The following is an 8,516-nucleotide window of genomic DNA, read 5'->3' on the forward strand; positions in this document are numbered from 1 at the left end:
CACACATACACACACACACACACATACACACACACACGTAACAAGGACTAATTGTAGTATAATGTAATACAATAAATAAACTTATGTCAAAAACGAATGTTCTTATTCGGGAATTTATTCAATTTATTTTATTTATGTATTTTTTTTAAAAGCGGGGGCGGGGTTGGGGGCGGGACTAGGGGCGGGACTAGGTGGCGAGTAGATTTTTTGGTTCGGCGAGTAGATTTTTGGGTGATTTGTCAAGCACTGTATATATATATATATATATATATATATATATATATATATATATATATATATATATATATATATATATATATATATATATGTTTGGCGGTGGTAACTAGCTTAGCTACCCACCCAGTTAGAAAGGGATGGAGTAAAGGTGTAGATATTCTCCAAAGTGGAGTAGGCCTTTATTTTGTTTATTTTTAGTGTTTTTGCTGTGTTAAAGGAATAGCCGCAATAAAGCCTCATTTTAGTTTCACCTTAAACGGTCTCCATTGTGTACCTCTGCACACATCTCTTACACAAACCTATTTGTCTCTTACGTTCTACCCGAGGATGTTTCATCTTTACACCTTTAACCGCTACAGCCCTCTCCCATCTTAAACTTCTCTCACTAATCTCTCCCCCTGCCTATGGAACGCTCCTCCCTCTCTCACTAATCTCTCCCCCTGCCTATGGAACGCTTTTCCACTCAATATTCCTCAAGCGCCTTCACTTTCTACATTCAAAGACCAGCTAAAAATCCATCTCCTTAAACGTTCTAAACCTCTGTTACGAACTCCAGGTGCACTCGACCCCGCCTGTCTGCACTTCTAATTATGCACGGTTACTCCTAATGTATCTGTAAGCTTCCCAACATAACACTTAGATTGTAAGCTCTTTGGGACAAGGTCTCCTTTAGCTTTCTGTTATCATTAACCTGTTACACTTATTCCCATTGTTTGTAATGTACATTATTTACCTCCTATTGTAATGATTTATAGCTCTGCGTACATGATTTGCGCTATATAAATAAAATCATACAAACATTATATTGACTGTGAATCTCTCTACCACTTGTATGTATAGCAGCTTATTCTATATCAGCTGTAGTGGCCGGCAAGTCAATGGACGGAATGCCTCAATGAAGTCCATGATCCAGCACTTTGGCAGATATAGAATAAGTCCCCTAAGCTCTATTCATTTGAATTGGTGTTAAATCTCTGAGGCCAGTGGGGAGATGGCTTTATAACATATGTTATAGGCACCATAGAATGTTGGTGACCATTATAGGTCTCACACCGCAAAGCCTAGGTATTCAACTCAAGAACTTTAACACCGTGCTCCATTTAATGTTTAGCTCTTCTGAGCGAGCCATGGAAAGAATTCCTTACACACATTAAAACATGGTAATATTAAAGGGCTCCTTCCCTGTGGGATGGAGCTGAATGATGGCACTTTTTTCTTAAAAACAATGGGACAGGGGGCATGGCTTGGAACCTTGAAGATGGACTTGCTGAGCTACGGCTGCTCACATGTTTTGTCGCTTTAAGTTCAACAGTTCCTAAGGACGCAGTTTAAACTGATATATATATATTTATAAATATATTTTATCCTGTTACATGAGACCGTCCCCTTTAAAAGCACCAATTTCCTGCGGCTACTTTTCTTCCAATGGACTTGTCAGTGAAACAAAGCCACGTCTGGACCATTTTGCTTTGGCGTGACATTAAATAAGGGAAACAGAGCTGAAAGTAAACAATGTGAAACTCATGAAAGGAGTTCTCATTATGTTATGAGCCTTTACCTCTCCTACATAGTCCTCAGCAGTTGTAGAGTTAATATGGGCTGGTTTTCAAATGGTTTCAATTCATTGCTATTGTTTTTTCCGCCTTTTTATATTCTATTTTTATTGTTGGTCTGCACCAATTTTTATGGATTCTGACACTGCCCAATATTCTGCCGCGATCGATCTCTTCTACTCCATGAACACGGAGACATAAACCTTACCTGCTGGTAAAGATCAATCAGGCTGGTGGCCGGGAATGGGATTTTCACACGAGCAACAATTACTTTCTGAAATTTACTTCCAGAAGAGGCTGTAATGTCAATTATATGAAGGAAATGTAAGAGCAAGATTGAGAAGCACCCCAATAAAACGTTTTTTATATGTACGTCCAGGCGTGTGGCCTGCTCTTGGTGTCACTAATCAAATAGTGATAGTATTGCTAATGAAAATGTAGCATAGGGCAGGGTTCTCAGCTCCAGTCCTCAAGACACCCCCCCCCCGTCCGTCCCCCTCCCCCCGCCCCCAACAAGTCAGGTTTTCACGATATCCCAGGTTAAACACAAGTGGCTTAATCAGTCCCTGCTTCAGCACAGTTGGCTCAATCAGCCCCTGCTTCTTCGACTGAGCCTCTGATTGAGCCCCTGGATATCTCTAAAACCTGGCATGATTGTGACGGTCCTTGAGAACTGGAGTTAGCTACCCCTGAGCTATTGTCAAGGGCATTGTGTTATGTTTCCATATCCTGAAAACCTGACCTGTTTGGGAGGGGGGGGGGGGGGGTTCTTGAGGACAAGAGTTGAAAACCCCTGGTTTAGGGGGTTACTATCTGGTACCAGTAGTGCAGGAACTATTTGGGGGGGGGGGGGGGCTGCACATTTGAAATCCGTGACATACATTACCATAATGTAAAAATAAATAAACTCTGGGAGAGGGGGGGGGGGGCTGCAACACCCCCCACAACCCTAGTCCCAGCCCCCATGTCTGGTAGAGTTGTTCTGCCCCTAATTGCCCCGGTGTTGCATTGATACAGAGACACCTGTGGTATTAATGCATTGGTTTGGGTTTCATAGGGCTGTCTTTAAATGGCTTGGGTCTGATCTTAGCACTTGTGATAATGTTCACATTCACAGTACCTGCTGATTTGTGGATAGCACGAACTCGGGACGTTCCCCCCGAGGGGACAGGCCTGCCAGTTCCTACATGTTCTTCACCCGTTTGCATTGTTATTTGAACGGCTCGTCATAGGATGTGATGGAAAACAAACAGAGGAAACGCAATGAGATGTGACATGTGAAGGAAAGTTAACTACCTGCACCCAGCACAGGTTTTGCTGTGATTCAAGGCAAGATTGGTGAATGTCTGTATTAAATAATCCTCAGATTATATAACCGTTAGATTATTTTTTTTCTATTATGTCTAGTTTTTGCAACACATTTCTTCTTTAGTATAATTTAAACAACATTTTCCAGCTGACTGAATATTATTATATTTTTTGTATATCTATACAGAGGTGGCGAACTCCAGTCCTCAAGGCCCCAACAGGTAAGGTTTTCCAGATATCCCTGCTTCAGCACTGATTGAGCCACCTGTGCTGAAGCAGGGACAGTGGCGGATTTACAAATCCGCCGCCCATAGGCACTTAGCAGGGTGCCGTCGCCTCCTTCAGCGTTGTGGCGGCGTCACACGGCAACATGATGGTGTGACATCATCTGATGCCACAATGGCCCCACGCTCTCCTCCGGCAATCAGCGGGGAAGAGAGCGGGGCCTCTGTATGTGGGGTGAGGGGGTGAGGGAAAGTTTCTGCCCCAAAATGTTGCTGCCCGAGCAAAATAGGAAATCCGCTTTGAGCAGGGATATCCTGAAAACTGGAATTTCCCACCGCTGATCTACTATATATACATAGTTATCCAGGGATACTAACTGCTCCAGCACTGCAGCATTTCTACCTGGTCAGAAGCCCGAGCAATAAGTGGGGAGTCCCTTAAAAGCAGTATGCTCGGCCCCCTGCAGTTGATTTAATTTAATAGAATACGCTTTGTTACATGCACTTTTTCTGCTATTGTGCGCTAATCTCCTATCTTCAATTCAATATCTTTGTTTTTTTAATAAAGGATGTAGTGTGGGTATAATTCCATATTATATTGTGTAGTAGAAATATTAATACTGGTTAGTAACCCGTTAGCTGCAACTACATACTGTATTGTGAAAATTATTTTACTGTTAACAGTTTCCCACTAAAGGTCCAGGTTAAAATGGATTTGAAGCAAAAAGGTGACACTGTGAGTGCTCATTTGCATGTCATTTCCCAGAATCCCTGGCTGCAGTGGAAGCATTGTGTGCCAAGAGATAATGGGGAAGTACAGGGTTGCAGACCTGTGTGAGAAGTGAATGTGCTCACAAGTGGTATTTCTATTCACAAAAAGTACACACGTGAACCAGTCACAATGGATAGACAATAAGATGTTTGATATTCTACAAGCTGCAGATAGCGTCCTATTTTTAAATGGATTACTTGTTCTAACAAACATCTAATTTTCCTGCTGCAGAATTCACATGCCTTTATTTTATAACTATTGACTGCTGAGCTCACGCTAATTTCACATCTTTAATTAATGGTATACAGTGTGTGATCACCTGCACCTGTATAACATGGTGCAGATGAATCGAAACTGTGGGTTCTAACAGTGTTACACTCAGGTTGCATAACAGTGTTAACAGAGTAGCAACACTCACGTTGCATAACAGTGTTAACAGAGTAGCAACACTCACGTTGCATAACAGTGTTAACAGAGTAGCAACACTCACGTTGCATAACAGTGTTAACAGAGTAGCAACACTCACGCTGCATAACAGTGTTAACAGAGTAGCAACATATATTTTCCCCTTTGTCACTAGTATGAATAATATTAGTTTGACTACATGTATGCTACCTAATTTCTTATATTTTTAGTTTACAATATAGGCAAAAAAAGTTTCGGGCAACTTTTGCAGTCAGTACACTACAGGATGTATGTTACATATTGTTTTGTCCATCTTTCCTGTGCACTTTTTAGAATATATAATATTTGATTATATGTGTGCTGCATGATTGTATAAATACAGTATATCACGTATTATTATTATACAGTATATACATACATTTATATTTCTCATTTTCTAAATTTCTAGATGGTAAGTTTCGTCTTGTGGATGAAATTGACAGTGTCCCAGACCATCGAATCGGCAGTACGTCAGGCAAGCAAAATGGTACCACAAGTGATCAAGATCCCAGAGAAATCTTAATGAGAGAAGAGACTCATCAACAGAGTTAGAGGTTCCATACAATTTTTGCTCTGTCTTCGAATATATAGGATCATCGGATCCAAAGGAACAAGAAGATAGATCCGGCTTGAATGTTGATATAGTGGAACCTTTACTAAAAGCGATGAGGGAAGTTTTGGAGATAAAAGACCAGGAGAAAGGATTAGGAAACCTTATTTTATCTGAGGAAAATTACAAGGATGTACTCGTTTGTTGATGAAGATGTCAGAATGTGGGAAATTCGGCCAATGTAGATGCAGCCATCACTAAAATCGCAAGAAGAATAACTTTGCCTGGATGTAATTACCTTTTAAAGGTCCAATGAAAAGAAGAATAGAGAATGTCCTCAGAAAATCATTTCCGCAGCAGGAGCATCATGAAAGCCAGCACTGGTGATAACCTCAGTCTAAAGAGCTATGGGAATCTGGATTGCGAATGTTTGAGGAGCCCCTTGAAAAGGGAATCTAGAACATCCCTCTTAAGTGCCCTATTTGAAATTAAGTGTATGACTAATTATTTAGTGGAGGCATCATTTGATTGTGTTTGCTTATCTGCCAGCTCTATGACGTTTTCAGTTGTGATAAGTAGCACCCAAAGGGAATCTGTTACTTGGGAAGTAGTTGGAAACAATCATTGCAGCGGTAACTCGAGGGAAGGTCACGTTCTTGCCTCAAGAGCACAAAACAAGAAGATCCTTTGGCAAAAGCTCACAGACAGGTTGCCTACGATAGGAAAGTCTATGGCCATGGCAGATTCTTGTCCCAACATGCAGAATGGAGAATGGGACAGAGTAGCCTTCTTTGTTGGCTAAGGACAAACGATTAACCGTACAGAGGAAAATGACCAACATGAAATGAGAGGAGTGCTATCAGTCAATGACAGATTATCAGGATATCTGGCAGTATGGCCAATCAATCAAGGACTTAAGTATATTATGCTTCCATCCTTATTCCCAAATCCAGCAAAAAGACGAGTAATGCCATTTTTCTTTAAAAGTGCACAAATTCAGATGAACTCCTCGTATTACCAGAAGGATCAAGAAGAGGTCAAGCTGTCTCAAAAGAGACGGTATCAAGATAGATAACAATATGCATTAAAACGGTGTTCGAAAAACAAGGAAATAAGGTGCAAGAGCCGTTGAAGGCACATTTCCCAATAGCAATGGTCATGGGCGACATCTTTTCAAGGTGGGCAAGGCAGCAGTGTGGTCATTAACTACCAAATTCATAATGTTCGATAAACTTGACCTTGCTAATGCAAACTTTCTGCAAGCCGCTGTCCTTCAAGCAATTGGGAAATAAAAGGGTGAACTGATACAAGACGTGATTTATTAACTCTCTCCCTTGATAGTTTTGGTGTGTCTTTAAAGTGACAACCTGGCATTATGGGCCACCAGAAAAAAAGGAAAATTGCTAATACTCCTTGAGTCCATTCATGGCAGTGGTCACCATTTATAATGCCTTCCCACGTTTCTTTTATCTTTCTCCTACATTAACCTCCCTAGTTCAGCTGTGGGAAATCCAGAAGACTAAGGCTAAGGCCCCGGTCACGGCGCTCTAATGCGCGCCCGCGCTTTTGGCTGCGCGTTCCGGCGATTCCCCGGTCTGCAGCTCACTGCAGGAGCAGAGACTGGGGGGGGGGCGTGGCGGAGGAGTGACGGGGGCGCGGCCATGACGTCACCCGGCAGGTTCGCCCTCATTGGCTGAACCGCCAGGGGGCGTGCCTAGCCGCTCGACGCGAGTTCCTGCTCTCAATTCTATTGAGAGCAGGAGTAGCTCTCGCGCGAGCGCTGCGGCCCCCCCTCGCAGCGGGCCCGGCGCCATTGCGGGGAGGACTCTCGTGCGCACAGCGTCCGCCACAGCTGACGCTGTAGCAGGCAGCGGGGGCAAGGCCTAATGGAAGGTACTGTAGTAGATGGGGTCTTAGGGGGGGATCCTACCTGCAGGGAGAATTTGGTTCCAATCCTACCAGCTGAAGGAAAGAGCTTAACCCCATGCTGACCATAGTCATGAATAGACTCGGAGATTAGGCACGTTTTCTATTTCTTTTTTTATAAATCTGCTGCTGGTTTATGTCCAAGTTTTGGAGCCATACAACTTTTATACATAACCCATTCATGTTCCTAGAAAGTGAAAATCAAATCTTTGTCAGGTATACAAAGCGTTATGTTACCCAATAAACTTAATTAATTGATGTGGCCTTCAGAACTTAAAATAACCATTGTTATATGTATTCTTCTTTCACGTCTGAAAGTATATACTGTATTATGACTACAATATTGGTCGTCTATAAGACTGTAGGATATTCCGACGTTAAGCCCCTATGCAGGATAACATTCTAATACTGTAATAAAAAAAAAAAGAATACTCCTTTTTCCAATGAGGGAGTTATCTGATGGTAACTAAACTCCTGCCGTCTAAAAAAAGGGATTATGGGGTTCATTTGTAAAAACTCCAACTGGGCTATTTGTATGTAACTGCAGCTGGAAGTAATTGGCATATGTTTGTATCTTACTTTAATAAGAGAATGTGGAAATAGACTGTACAAATGGGTTTTACCCTATTTTACAAAAGGTTTACTTAAGTATAAAACTAACTGTGTTTATTAGAAGCCATGACGCTGAATGTAGCGATCTGCATATTAACTTATATGAGGTGAAAATAAGTAGATATCATGACGCTCTATGAACGATAATAACAACACCCTCCACTTACGCCGCAGGGCAATATTATTAATATGCTGCACTCAAATACCCGTTGTACGCTATAAATAATTGACACATTATTAACCTTAGGTAATTTACCAGGTGGCTGGTTACCAGAGACTTGAAAGAGAATGACCGGTTTGGGTTACAAAAGCACTCAACATTGTATTAAAGATTTCGGGGGTTCTTCATTAAACTGTGATAGTGCCAATTGGGCACTGTGACGTGGAAACGCCCACTAAAAACTATAACAGTTTAACCTTTTGTGGGCCCTGTCACGGTGAGATTATGGCAGGCTGTATAAGGTCACATAAATATATATAACAGCTGATATATATTTATCACTGGGTCTGAACTGAAACGAGTCTTAGATATAATAATTTGATTTTATTCCTTAGGATAGGTGAACACATGAATAATACAGTAACAGACAAGAAGTACACTTACGTAGGGGTTGGGGAATGAGAAGTTAGATGTAGCATTTCTCTTCAGCAATCAGGTAATCATTCAGGTGATATCAGGTAACCATACCAGCAAATGAAGACTAACCCCCAGGATATATGGGTGGACAGCAGTTTATAAACCTTTTGTCCCTCTATCCTTAACCTTAAGTACCTGTGATTGGTTTTCAATTATCTCCAGCCAATCTAGGATGGGGGAACACATTTTAGGACAGGCCCCCCTGCTAGCTGGCACATGCGCAGTAGAACTCTGGGGTCTCATTTCTGTAGCC

The 8,516-nt window shown here is 41.8% G+C and overlaps 1 long non-coding RNA gene across 1 annotated transcript in view; it reads left to right on the plus strand.

The window, feature by feature from the left end:
- The window catches only part of LOC142470208 (uncharacterized), a 46,157-nt gene extending 38,885 nt beyond the window's left edge, over positions 1-7,272 (plus strand). Inside the window, exon 2 of the long non-coding RNA XR_012789221.1 lies at positions 4,948-7,272. This is a non-coding gene — a long non-coding RNA (uncharacterized LOC142470208). The remainder of the gene's footprint in view (positions 1-4,947) is intronic.
- The last annotated feature ends 1,244 nt before the right edge of the window (positions 7,273-8,516 follow it).

Source organism: Ascaphus truei, chromosome 19 (genome assembly GCF_040206685.1).
Source record: "Ascaphus truei isolate aAscTru1 chromosome 19, aAscTru1.hap1, whole genome shotgun sequence".
NCBI classification, from domain to species: Eukaryota; Metazoa; Chordata; class Amphibia; order Anura; family Ascaphidae; genus Ascaphus; species Ascaphus truei.